The 14242-nt window shown below is 43.0% G+C and overlaps 1 protein-coding gene and 1 long non-coding RNA gene across 3 annotated transcripts in view; one reads left to right on the top strand and one right to left on the bottom strand.

Moving 5' to 3' along the window:
* LOC126527645 (uncharacterized) overlaps positions 1 to 14242 on the top strand; it is a 202351-nt gene that overhangs the window by 126867 nt on the left and 61242 nt on the right. The gene's annotated exons all lie outside the window — the stretch shown is intronic.
* LOC129383905 (uncharacterized) lies at positions 10733 to 13908 on the bottom strand. Its single transcript, XR_008611726.1, has 3 exons — positions 13768 to 13908; positions 12287 to 12370; positions 10733 to 10772 (listed from the first exon to the last, which is right to left on the bottom strand). It is a non-coding gene; the product is annotated as an uncharacterized lncRNA (long non-coding RNA).

The following is a 14242-nucleotide window of genomic DNA, read 5'->3' on the forward strand; positions in this document are numbered from 1 at the left end:
GAAACATGCAGTGCGGTTAGTCTCAAGCCCAAGCACTGAAGCCGACATCCACCACCTGCTGTGGGTTTGCCCTGCGTTGAAACCGACGAGGCTCCGGCACTTCACATCAGCGGGACTTTCGCCGCATAATCCTAGCGATTACACTGCCTGGACGCAGGGGCCGCATTATCGATCCATCTTGGACTACATTAGATCCGCAAGTCTTTTTGATTCATTTAATCAACCTTATTCGCCCGCATCCTATACACCTGTATGCCCCCGAGGCATTTACCATCGCATTAAAAAAAAAGCACTATTCCTAGATTATATTTAGATTGTGCAAGGAGCATGCGGTCAAGTTAGTCTTTTTTCTTTTTCTTTTTTTTTGAGGGTCGTGCCACCGTGATTTTACGTTTCGCGCATAGATGCATGGCGTAAACAAGGACAACACGCGAAAGCACCAAAGCGCCGTCACGGTCTTGCGCGCCATTTCTCATGGCCCCGACCGTCGCTGCGGCGAAGCGTGACGGCGGCTAGAGCGGTGAGATTTGGGTTTTCCTCAATGAAGTCGCACGCTCTTGTGGAATCGTCCTACGCCCGTGCTATGGTATAAACAGGGCTATGATATAAACAGGGCTAGGGTGCCCCAGGAAGGCGCTGGCCAACGTTTCGAGAGGAGGACCTATCTTCGCCAAGCGGGCAGACGGGTGCTCCTATCGAAACGTCGGCCGAGCCTTTCTGAGGCACGTTATCTCTGTTTATGAACTCTACGCCGGAGCGTGCTACTACATCTGTACAGGCCCCTGCTTGATTTTGGATTTATGTGCCCGCGGTAGTAGAGCGCCGGCCAGTGTTACCATAGTTTGCTCTCGCTAATTTAGCTGAAGTTCGACGAGCAATGGCGGCAGAGTTTTTCCTACGTACCGCGAAGAGAAAAGATTATGCCCTTTACGAAACGCGAAGTGACATAGATGACCGACACCTCTCTCTCTCTCTCTCTCTCTCTATATATATATATATATATATATATATATATATATATATATATATATATATATACTGTGGCCGTAGAGTGTGTGATTATAGTGTGTCCTTACAGTCATGGTGCACTATTGAACGCTCACAGAAAGGCAACAGAACAAAATCGAAATGTGAAAACTTCCCAAAATTTAAGAAAAACGCTCCAAGTTTCCGTAGTATGATGTGCAAAGGCATGCGCACAGAGGTGATGACTCAGCAGAACATTCCCCCAGCGATGGGTAGGCGTGAGTTTTGTGAAGCCATGGCCACCACGGTCCCCAGATCTGACTCCATTAGACATTTACTTATCGTGCTACGTGAAGCGATATGTGTATGTAGTGAATGTATCAATGACATTAATTATCACACCAGACGCCCTTAACCGGGTGTGGAAAGAACTTGAATATAATTTAGATTTGTGTATGGCAACAAATGGAGGCCACATCAAACCACTTTGTAAAGATATGAAACTTTGAGTTATCCTTTTATTTGGTAAAGATTTAACACTTATATCTTGTTTGGATTATTTTTTGTGACCGGTCAAAAGGGCAGCATGACTTTAGGGACAAACTGTGTATATATGCAAGATACTACATATAACATTCGCTGCATTCCGCTGCATGAATAGTGTAAGAAACAGAAGCTGTCTTACCGCTCGACCACTGTTGTGACTAATAACACATAAACACACACAGGCACTTACACATGTGCACACTCATGCATAGACTAATATGTGTAGAGAGAGGATGTTATCGTAATCGAAGGATAATAGAGGCGATTGCATATATTTATGTTTTTATGTATGTCGCCTTTCTACAGATATTTTGGCTGGCGAACGCCACACCATGCGTTGTTTTTTTTTTTTATAGGTGTTGCGATGTTTCGGGCATATTTAGTAACTTCACCCTCCGACGTAGCTATGCTTTTTAAAAATCTATATTTCACCGATCCGCGTTTAAACTTTCAAATATATTTTACCCTTTGGGTCAATAACATTTTACCGAAATAAAAGAAATGGCAGCACATTATGGCTGTACCCCATGTCGCGAAATCTCAACTCCAGGTTTGGTCTTCCTCATCAGGCCTCCGTATTCAAATAATATGGTAATAGTAAGCGTTGACGTTGGCATAAATCCTGTAATGTTTAGTATTTACGCCATGAAGCGCATCTTCTAGCACCTAGCGGCTGTCATACAAAATACTAACCAGTATATGTATTTGTTGCAGTTGGATTACACATTCCGCGACCGCCCTGACAACTGTTTGAGCCCCCCTGCGTGACCCCCCCCCCCCCCCCCCCCCCGTCCGACAACTGTTTTGCTGCTGCGGAAGTGTCTTAAGACTCGGCGTCTCTCTCGAGTACTGACACAGTACTCTGCTAGAACGAACACATTGCAGCTTAGCTTCGCTGACATGACGAGATCTGCCGCTTTTTTGAGCGGCTATAGAGGCTATAGCTGTCCTTAGCAGGCACGTAACCACATTCTAAGGTATATTAATTCAAAAGACGAGCCCAATATAGGATGGAAAAAGAAAGGCGACGGGAAGAACGTTCATTTACAACAAATTCTTATAATCGAAGGCTTACTGACATATAGAACCTTGCCAGTCATGCAAGCGCAGAAAAGCGGTGGATCCTCAATACCCGTGTAATTCAAAGCGTCGCCTAGTCAAGCCATATTCACTTTTTGTTAGATTAACAGATGTGCCCCTAACGCATTAATGCAATCCGAACCACTTCGTCGAACTTGATAAGTCTCAAGCCGTTCACAAACCATCCTGCACTTGCATTTCTTTAGTATTTCAATCTCGTTAAATAAAAAATAAAATAAGGGGGGGGGGGAGGGGTGTAAAACCACTCGGTGCATCAGCGTTGCCAAGTATGTATAAGTTTGCGTGCATTACAGGATAAAAAAAATAGCTAAAGTTGGCACTTGTCCTTGTTGATTGCATCGACTAGCACCCTGCCTCGTGCGACTCTTTTTGTGTCCGTGAACATGTACCAACACGCCAAACAACTTCCTTTACCACACGTTAGGTGTTTTCTGCCGTCTCGTCAATTCTTAAAGAAGTGCACGGACGTCGAGATAAAGGTGCTAAGTGTCTTCTGTCTTTCTAGAAAGAAACACGTGCGTGGTTTATACACGCAAACGTTGCATGACATTACACGTTTCGTAGAATTAAAGTAAAAGCCATTGTCCGCGTATACATTTTAGTTGTATAGCGTTTATACAACCGCCTCATGAAAACATTGATTCGCACGTGCCTTGGAGGCAAAGCCCCCTTTTAAGTTTGGAGCGTTGACAAGGCTAGTTTGAATAAAAATTGACGCCCCAACAAGAACAATTCCTATGTTGTTTTTTGATGGGGCAACAGTGTTGATTCAAATGCACCTCAAGTACACCATAGACTTGCTATCCTAGGGGGCATGCCTTAATTGCTGTTCTCCCCTTCAGCAGGGCAGGATGTCTTAAAACTACGTTGAAACGTGCAAAGGGGAAGTAGCAGGTAGCATAATTCGCAACATGCCCATGAGTTTGAATATGTATATATTCTAGAAATTTAACCCGATTTTTCTCCTATCGGCTACAGGCGATATCGCATGACATTTGGAGGAAACAGTTACGTTTGATTAATTATTGTGAGGATTTTCTGTGCCGGCCTTTCAACCTCTCATTTCTCCAACGAAGGCGTTTGTCCCTCCAAAGTGGCGCAGAAACAAGTAAATCTTAGGCAAGTTTTAGATAGCATAGGTCTTTTTGCTCATGCATTACAAAGCTGAACCTTGCTTCAGGTATAGTCTCACTGCGGCTAACTGTTCCTTCATAGGCATCAGAAAGATCCGTGTCCAACCGCCAGCATCCAATGTGGTCTTTCAGGTTGATTCGGTGATTGCAGTGTCTCATTATGTGCAGTTCAATCATTCTTTTTAATATCCTGAGCCTTCTAACCCGCAATGCACATATGGTATCCTTGACTGCGTTAATTCCTGCATGAAATGATGCCGGGAACTTTATTGTACTCTAAATTTTCCGTCTTTGTTCAGACGAACCAGTTCTGTTCGTTGGTTGACGGGGCACAGGAAAACTTCAGCAGCTTTCCTGTGTGAATCAACGCAGTATGACTAATTTTCATTTGACTGTCTTTAAATTAACGGCGGCAATATTGCATGGTATTCATGACCAAGCGTTTACTTGTCTCACGAAGTCGTTGTATTAGAATGGTGGGAAAGTATAATGTCCGCTTAGTGATCACCCGAAAAAAAATCTGGCAGACTTCCAGATGCAGGAACTTGTACTAGCTGCAGCTCGGTGCCTTGCATCTCGAATGCTTCTTTAAACCTCTATCTAAATACTTTAAGTTTACAGCGGAAATTATTAGTTAACTGAAGCGTAGACGCTTAAGTGCTGTCCCGCAAAGTGCAGCCAGCGTTGCCTTATACTCACTTCTTTCTTGTACTCAAAATTTTCCGCATTCAATCATATAACGTATAGCATGCGAGAACACACACAACTAGAGTACAGAGAATAATTTTACTTCTTTGTTTATTTAGAGCTGCGTAAAAAAAAAAGTTAAAGCGTACTTGTTTCAGAAAAAGATAAGAACACGCCGAATGAGCGGGCAGATTCTAAGGCACGGGCCAAAAAACACGTAGAGCCATTTCAACCGTTGGGCTGCTTTGAGCACCGATATTTATTCAAGACGCCAGAGCAGGCAACTGTGTCGTGACGCAATCCTGAAAAAAAGAAGAACGTGTGCCTTAATTGAACTGAACGAACATACAAAAGAAAGGAAGAAAGATAAAATGAAGCGCGTGGACACGCTTCAGGATTTAGCTGCTGCTTTAGAAGACTCAAATAAACCTTTAAGCATCCTCGGCATTACCTTCCAAATTCTGTTGGCTCTGTGTTGTTTACAATAGGCTACATATCGCGTGGCACTTCCCTGATCAACAGTGGTCGAACGCCACACGTCTCAGAACACAGCCGACGTTTTGACGAGTGTACGTGTTTCGATGATGATTGATGAGCACTTATTTGCATCCCCTTTGAAACGGTGCGGTCAAGAACGGTCACCCAGCTTGCTTGAGTTGATCACGAATGCTATACATGCTTTTCATTCCAGCATTTTTCTATACCTCTCCTTAATCTTTCTTTTCTTCCTCAAACCTTGTCCATCTAGATTGTACCGCTACCAATGCAACTGCTGCATGGCATGCCACCTTTTGTAATCACATTGAACTGCAATGCAAAGTTTGCCCGTATCGACGCTATGCGGCGCGCATGTCGCACCACGTGTCCCCTCACGTGATAGGGCGCGAGTGCTTCCACTGCAAGCTGCCAAGCGCTGGCGTGGCCAAGTTAGAGTAGCTGCCTCCCACGCACCGGTGCCCAGACTCGATCCACGCGGGAACTCGGTTTTCTTTTCTTTTCTCATTCCATGCGATAACTGCAAAGGACACCGGCGGTGGCGGACATGCCTTCAGCCGAAACGGCCATTGGAATGAGTCTGTTGTGGATCTGGTCAATAACTCTCTTACCCGCTTTTCTTTTTCCACAAGTACTTTAAACATCAATTGCTTATCTCGACTGCTGACCGGTTGATACTTCAGGCCACTTTAAATAAAGGCGCTTCAGGAACGTTTATGATACCTACAGGTCTCATTTGAGAGAATTACCTCGCATTCCATTAGGGTGTGCTCAGTGGTATCCCGATGTTTTGCTGCAGCAGACACATGCTTCAGGGAAACGACTGCCCTAGCTAAGTTCCCTTGTCGAAATATTGCCGCTAGCTTGGAATATTCCTTGCTCGACCACTGTTCGCAGCTTGAAGCGTCTGTCTTCTTGTTAACCCTTGTCTTTGTTTAGTAAGTTTGTGAGTAATATAGCACGAGAACGCTTGAACACTGGGCGCACTCTAGCACTCGGTTTAAAGCTGGAATGAGCATAGTAAAAGTGCGCAAGTTGTGGCAGGCGAAGTGAAATCAAATAACAGCGCAAGATTACTCGTCATAGAGAAAAAAACGCACTTAGAGCTGACTATCCGTTTTCTCCTACAGGTTCTGCCTCTTGCGCTGTTATTCGATTTCACTACATCATGTGTCAACCAGCACAAGTTGGCATTTTGTTGCAGATGAAGGAAAAAAAAATATCTTACAAACATTCTTTAACGTATTTTTTAAAAGACAAAGAGCTCCCCACTCTAAGTTTTTTGTTACCTTACATGCCTTGTTTAACTCTCTCAAGTGGCATCAGCGTCGCGAATAGTTAATACGTAATCAAGAAGCTTGGACCTGATTGATACAGCCGGCAAACAAGCCGTCCCGTCACCCTCACGGCATCGGTGCTCCTGAGAAAAGACCGGTTTCCTCACCCTTTCTCTTCCAAAAAGTGGGGCACCAGTCAGTGTCGCCGCTGTGTTGTTGTTTTTTTTTTTTTTTTGCAGAATTTGGTCGAAACCCACTCTCCGGACGAACGCCGATGCCGTCATGATGGCGGGATAGCGCAGATGTCGGCCGTGTGAATTAGGCCTCAAAGGAAATTGGCTCACCGTCAGCTGTTTTGGAACTGGTTAAGCGCAAACAACGATTCCATACAGAAGATGCAACATGACTATACAGCATTGGGCAGAATTTCTATGGGCCTACTCCAAACAAGTTGCACGTTAACAACCTGAGACTCGCGGAGCCCGTGTGCGTTGACGTTGAGCGTTCCTGCTGCATGCGTGCAACGTTAGATGTACGGAATTGCAATGCCCTCTATGGAAGGCGCAGAAATAAAGCTATCCTGCCTTTCTGGACTTCGAGGGTTGCCTAACGCGTGTGCAATAAACAAAGTGCGCTGCTTGTAAAAGACGCGTGTAGAAGAACGCCGGTGGAATTGCGCAACAAGGTCTGGAAGGAGATTGCATGTTAGGGATGCACCAGGTGCTACGACGACACAGCAGAATTTGAAATCACAAGTGCGAGACGCCGTTGAACTAAATCCGTGATCGACGTATTTAATCCGTTTCGGCTTTCGTGCGTAAGCCTTGTTTACTGAGAATAAGCTAAGGAGCACTTAATGTGTCGGGACCAAGCTGTTGACAAGACCCTTTCTGTCGGCCCCTTTTCTTTTTTTGCATGGGTTCACTAACCAATTCAAGGAGACGTCTTCAAGCCTTCCATTTCATTCTCCTACAAATATTTAAGTTTACGAAGCTTGCTATAGTTCTTTTTTCAGTTTGCACTCCATTATAGTTTGTTAATGCATACCCGTTAGCGACAGTTGTGGTCGATCTCGTATAGGCCCGTGTATACTGGTGCTAGTTAATAAATCATGGCCGTGTCGTTTCTTCTAAAAACGCTACTTAATTAACTGTAATAAAACTCGAGCGTCGTGTGACACACAGTGCCGGTGATGACGATCATTCCGAACGCTCAAACGCGTTCTTAGGCATCAGAGGCACGCGAGACGACTAAACTAAGACGCATACGAAGCGCCACTTCCAAGGTCTTTGGCGAACAGGGTACAGAAACTACATATACAGCTGATTCTGGTGTGAGTGCAGCAGTGGCGCAGCAGCTGCCTCCTGACCTATCACTTCTTTCATCATCATCATCATCATCATCATCATCATCATCATCATCATCATCATCATCATCATCATCATCATCATCATCATCATCATCATCAGCCTGGTTATGCCCACTGCAGGGCAAAGGCCTCTCCCATATTTCTCCAACTACCCCGGTCACTTCTTTAGGCAATGCTTAGACCCTTTTCGTAACTGTAAAGCTATAGCTTTTCTGAAAGACAGTTTACCGAAGCAATGACGGCTTATTAACTTTCGTAAACAGCGTGGGCGAGCAGAGTTTACTTGTTATATTGAGACGTGTACCTGTTTTGTTTTACGGGAGACCGCTTTTTCCCAGTCTAAATGTTATCGGTCAGCAAGGGACGCACCCGCATGTGTCAGTAGTTTCTCCAATGTCACGGATGGTTCTATCTGCTCTATGTTGTCAGCGATGTTTGTGTAATCTGATTGCATGTGCGACGCGAATTGTGTAGAACCTCCTGGAAGACAGGCAGCCATCAGTGATTACTCTGGAACCATCGACGACTCATGTATGAAAGTCGACGCGCTTGACCGGCAGATCAGGGCCGGTATTTTGTAGCGATGCCTTTTCCGATTCTATGCTTTTTCAGGCTTTTCGCGCTTGGCCAGTGGTCAGATCGACGGTCTGCCCACATTATCAACGGGATCAGGCGGCCGTGTGTGGTGGATGATAAGAATAGCATAGAATAAGGCATAAGGCATCGCTGTGCTTTGAGCGTATAGCTTGCTTTCGTGAGGAAAAGTTCGCCCAATAAAAGTTAGTTTTGTTATTCACAGATTTGACGCGGTATTACTCACCGTCACTACTACGTGACAACATGAAATAACATGTTGGCGTGGTTCTGATGACACAGCATGAAGTAGGCAAGCCCGAGCACCTTTGTTGTTGCTGTTGTTCCTTTTCACAAATGACGCATCCGTGGGGGATACGCCATTTGCTCCAAACCGCCAAGAATCTGGCGGTTTCGAGCAAATCGATGAAATACGTTTAGGAAATTAAAAAAATGCTAGGGGAAGGACGAATTTTGATCGGCGTTCAAAGTGGCACCGTCATCATTCTAAAGAGAATCGAAAAATGAGAAAATATTATTATAATCTACTGATTTAGGGAGTGCGTCTATCACTTCGTTTTCGTTCGATTGGTTAACGGTGGCCTCTCTAGTTGGGCAGTTGCGCGGCGCAGAGAAGCACACTTGCGAATTTTTAACAAGGTCTACAGGGGTACAATAAAGAAGCGTCCCTCAGCGGCTATGCCTGCCCGTAAACACAGACACATTTGTACGCCTTCTGCGCTCTTTTGTACTCTTTTTACACTCATTTTATACGTCCGGCCAATAATGCCCACTAACTAGACGACAACTATACCTAATGCTTCCTAATCTCTTCTGACGGTGTGTCCAATCCTGTGGAAAGCAGCTTTCATAACTTTCGAAATAAGCCAGGAATGATAAGCTCAAATAGTGTGGTGAAACACAAACCTATATTCAGGCGAAATCAGGCAGGCAGCAGTTTTCGAGAAATTATTACTTTGTGTGAGTCATCATCGCCGGCGACGAAACAGGACTGTGTTTCACAGGTCAAATGCCAGCAGAGTACGTGGAAATCCAGGATGAAAGCTGAAGGCATGGGACCACCGTGGGATGTTAAAAACCTGTATCTATGCTTTTTCAGAAAACAAAGGACCAGTTTAATTGGACTAACTTTAGAAATGAGCTGTCAGTCCACATATATGGAGGAGCTGATGCAAGCACATGAACGTGCAATCTGATCGATGAAACGTACATCTTTTTCAGAAGTGCAACAAAGTGGTTCACTATTATTAACTCGCTTTAAAATGTGTTATGCAACTAGGATTTTGTGTTGTCAATAGAGGTGGGTTAGTAGCTGAATTATCTGCATATATAGCCTCTGTCGTAATCAATTAAGCAGCTGGAAGTGGCACTTCGTACTTGTCGGGCTGTTCCTGTGTCGAAGTTCATTCGCGCCTTATGTCTGAAGATGCTGAACCAATTTGTCAAACTGTCTATCCTTCTTATATTTTTCCAAGTTTCTCTTTTGTCTCATCATAAATGTAGTTAGCAGCCCATAACTGCTGCCGCTGCTTAACATTAGATGATTGGTCTTCTTGCCGGTTACAAATTTTAAGTTCGCCATGAACTGGCTCCCGCGAATAATATCACAGCTGCTATAAAACACACTCTACGAATGATTGCTATTCTCACCCCGACGGCATCATACAGAGTGACCTCTTCATCCGTCAAGTCACCCAAGTCCTGGTTGCAGAACAAAGCAAATCACGACAAATCAGAAAGCAAACAACGTGTTCTTTTTACAGGACAAACAATGAGGCTAAGTCGACATAAATAACACATTCCTTCAGTAAGTCAAGCGATGTAATCTAACTTCAGCAGGCCAGAAAGCTTGAGTTGATAATTATTGTTTGTAGACTGTATGGTGATCCAACAAACTGGGCGAGTCTTGAAGAAATTGGCGATTATATGAAGAAATGGGAGCATGATTAGATGAACTAAGAGCGAGCATATAAGTAAGCGGTATACAGATATATACGGACATATTTTTGTACATAGACTCTTCCAAATTATTCAACGTTTATCCTTTTACTCATTAACGTTATCTGGGTACTTGATATATCAAAATGTGTTCAATAAATCTGGAATAGAAATTGGGTGGTAATGTTTGTATGAGGAGGAATTGATAATATAGCGAGTGAATGCTATTACAATGTCATAGTGCGTATTAAGAGTGGACAATAAAGGGCAAATGCCACAATAAATGTAAAATGCGAACAGCTCTAACATAAAACATTGTACATACGCTTATTTACATTGTGTCCTACTGTATGAGTAAACACCTGTCATGTTATTGACGAGGTGTCTACGGCAACATTTCTTAAACCTGCATAAGTTTCCAAGCTTAGCCCAATACGAGAGAAAAGAATAAGCACAAATGCTTTTGAATATTTAAACTATTCTCCGCAATTAAGAAGCCCTAAATGAAACGTAAACTTTTGCGGCACTGTAACCTTATTCTCAAATGACTAAAACATTGGACCGGAGCTGTTAGGACCGAGTTATGTTCAGCAGAATACTGAAACACATCGCTGTATAGAGACTCACCTTTCTCGATTCAGCAGCATTAAGGTAGCAAAGCTTTTCCTAAAGGGAATAAGGGACATACGGTATCAATCAACATCTCCTTCATGAGTAGCTAGTAGCGAAGAATTGAATAAAAATATTCCAGTATAGCTGTAAATACACGTTATCTATGTAAACGACCCCATCCGTCCATTGACGCAAGTGATTTGTTTCATTTCATGGCTGAAATTTACTTGGACATTCACTAACTTGCAGTTTCAGTGCAGTAACATATCCTTACACAGTGGACATGCCTGTCTAACACGTGCGGATTAGCTCTTGGGAAGCTATGGCTGATTCAAAGAAAGCATAAATCTCCCCCTAAAGTAAAAGATAATTGTGGTCACTATCTACAATATCGAGCATGTAGTGTCTTGTGCATGTGTATGTTATACAACATCGAAACACGACTAAACGGGGGTAGCAAAAGCTATTGTTTTGCCAGCAATGCTACAAATAAAGAATGAGTTACCTCCGGCGTGTAAAAAAGGCATGATTCAACGTCAGTACTCATGCTACAATAATCGCTTCTACGAAATAATAACTTGGGAATATTCTTGAGCCAAGTTATGAAGTAAGATTTTTTCCTGGTAGATTGAAACAAATTTACTGAATGGCGTCAAAGAAACTAAACGCAATAAACTATAGGCACATTGATCAATATCCTTTAGGCCTTCTTTCTCGATTGTACTTTGCTAACTCCCTGAAATTCTGTACAGCTAGTTGCGTTCGATTTATGTAACTTCTGTAAATAGTGGCGAAATTGGGCAGCCACTTCTAATGGTTCCACATTCTACGTGATGTGCTTTGCAAGAGTTGTTGTGCATGGTTTTGCTTTCGCACATTATTTTCTACAAAGCATATCATAGCGCACTCTCGTCTTGTTAAAAGAAGATGTCCGCAGTGTTTGTAAATAAATGAAATACGTTTACATTTACGTTGGTTATGTTAAATATTTTAATTTCGGCTCAGTCTCGTACCTAGCTTCTATAGGAATGGAAAATTGCACGTGGCGTGCTGCAAGCCGCAGTTCTCAATTCCAGCCAATTCCAGAGTACGGTGACATTGATGTCTCCGCGCTGCGTTTGCTACAATTAGACTGTGTAGACCCTTCGTTTGTAGCATGATGTAGAATGTGCGCCTAAATTCATGCATGTGAAGCAACAAAGAGCGCAATCAAAGTTGTCCCTCCTCGCTTTTTAAGCGTCTTTCCTTTTGTTTTCATTTAGGTGTATTCAAGGCTTATGATTACAAGTTAGCAACTTTGTGTCGAAGTGTTCTAAAATTGTGTGAAATTTATAGGTTGTGCTATATTGAATGGCTTTTCAGCTTTCTCAGCATTGTGATTAGCGGTTCCCACTCCTAGCTTTGGAATATTGCAAATTCTCTAAGACGTTATGGGTATTCACCTTTTGTTCAGTGCATATGCAATTGGAGTGTAGTAGGAATCAGCCGTAACGCAAGCGCCTCTTATCCGTACATTTAGAACAGCATATTTAACTTGACAATCATTTTAGGATCATCCATATACGTACAGCTTCGTGTCGTTCCATGGAGTCTTCTATTCCCAATTTGGTAGAGGCGCACTCAGTGCCTTGAAATAGCACATTTGTTAGCATCTGCAGATGAAGCGGACAGAACGAGACTTTACGGACAAGGCTATGCAGACTCGAGGAACATGACTGCGACGCTACGTTACGAGAAGGGCTTTAAGTCGGGGGCTAAATACATCGAAACGGAGAAATCGCTTTGCTCAGCTAGCACTGCACCGAACTCGATGAAGATTACCAAATTTCAGAAATAAGATTACTACCTAATGATTGTAGGAAGCGTATTCTTTATTTAAATCTTTAAGTCTTACAAATTTTGTTAAAAATTCCAGAATTAAAAAAATCTTCTTGATAAAGTTTGCAACCGTGCAACGCAGCCATGAAAAAAACGATATATAAATTATGTAGACTGTGTCTAGGAATGCACCAAGGGCGGAAGAATGTGCTGTACTACGTACCACTCTAAAAGATGGCACTAATTTGTGAGTGAGGCATTTGCAAAACCCATTCAAACTTTCTAATAATTTTACATAAGGCGCCAATTCATAAATAAATTTGTCCGATTGAGATCTTCAAACACCTGTACTTTAACAGCGCTTCGATATCTGTATGTGGTGCAGAGATACAGTTTAGATATTGTTCCTAGAGTCTCAAAAATGTACAATTTTCTCTCAAATGCTACAAATTTCATTCCAGTTGTCCGGTGGTTGTCTCGTAAAACATTCTTGCGTTATACACGCATTTGAATTGGGGAAAAAATCGTAGTTGGGTCCGGAGCCAAAGTATCCGCTGATACCGCAATTATGTTCATATTTACAAACACTTAGAATGGGCTTCTGGTCGCCTGTTTGAAGATTGATGTGCTGTGCTTCTTAAAGACCATTCTGACAGCATCCTGGCGTACATTTATTTGCCCATTTAATTGTTAGGTACCCTATCCCGGTGTTCGTTTTTGCTGCCCTGTCCAATACCGTCACTGATCTGAATTTGCTGTCTCCTACAACTAGCCGAAAAATTTTCTATTCCAGTTTTGATGTTATGCGGTAACAATTACGCGGGGAACTTGATGGCAAAGTCTACGGACAAATATTTTAAAGCGGGTGCTAACTTTGGAATTGGTAGTAAGCAAGCATCCCCCTGGTAAAGAAGTGGGCATGCCTTGCGCAATAATAAGCGTCAACGCGGCAATAGAAATGTCTTCCTTAAGGTGTACTGAAATGATAAATCTCTAATTTATTTTAAGCATTCTTATTATTAACGACTATGGTAAAACTTAAGGCGTCCACTTGGGCGAATGTCTCTGCCGAGTGTACGCCCATGTTTCTGCCGAGCCTGTATTTAGTTAGTATTTTTTTTTTCAGAACTTGCCTGAAAACTTCCGCAAACTTTTTGGTGAATTAAGACACATGCACAAAATGCATCGAACGAGAAGAATCAGAGTACAAAAAAAAAAAGAACATTTTCACCTTTTTAATCAGCGGTGGTTGGTCTCTTCCTAGGTTCACGAAGCACTGCCGAGCCGTTTTTAGCACATCGAGAGACTTTTGCTCCACTTCGTCACTTTTCGCACGTTCGTGAATACCTCGTTTCAGCCATTCAATCACATCGTCCGCTGGAACCCGTTGAAAAATCCAGGGTGAGCAATGTAGGTAACAGAAGCGAGAATCGCATACACTTTGGCAGGCTTTGCTGAGACGGGAAGAACGCCTGCTTAATAGTAGTACGGAGAGCAAGCCTCTATAGCCGTTAATAAAGAAAGTTGATCCGACTAGCGTGAGTAGTTTCTCATAGTATGCTAACATAGTAGCTCCGACGTAATAGTACTGCGGAAACCAGCGAGGTGAGAAGAAGTAATTAATAAAGGGAAATGAAACATCCACCCAAACGTAGCTAAGTGCTACAAAGAGTAGCACTCTATGTAATACACCAGCGTTTCCGGCT

Source organism: Dermacentor andersoni, chromosome 9, assembly GCF_023375885.2.
Source record: "Dermacentor andersoni chromosome 9, qqDerAnde1_hic_scaffold, whole genome shotgun sequence".
Lineage (NCBI taxonomy): Eukaryota > Metazoa > Arthropoda > Arachnida > Ixodida > Ixodidae > Dermacentor > Dermacentor andersoni.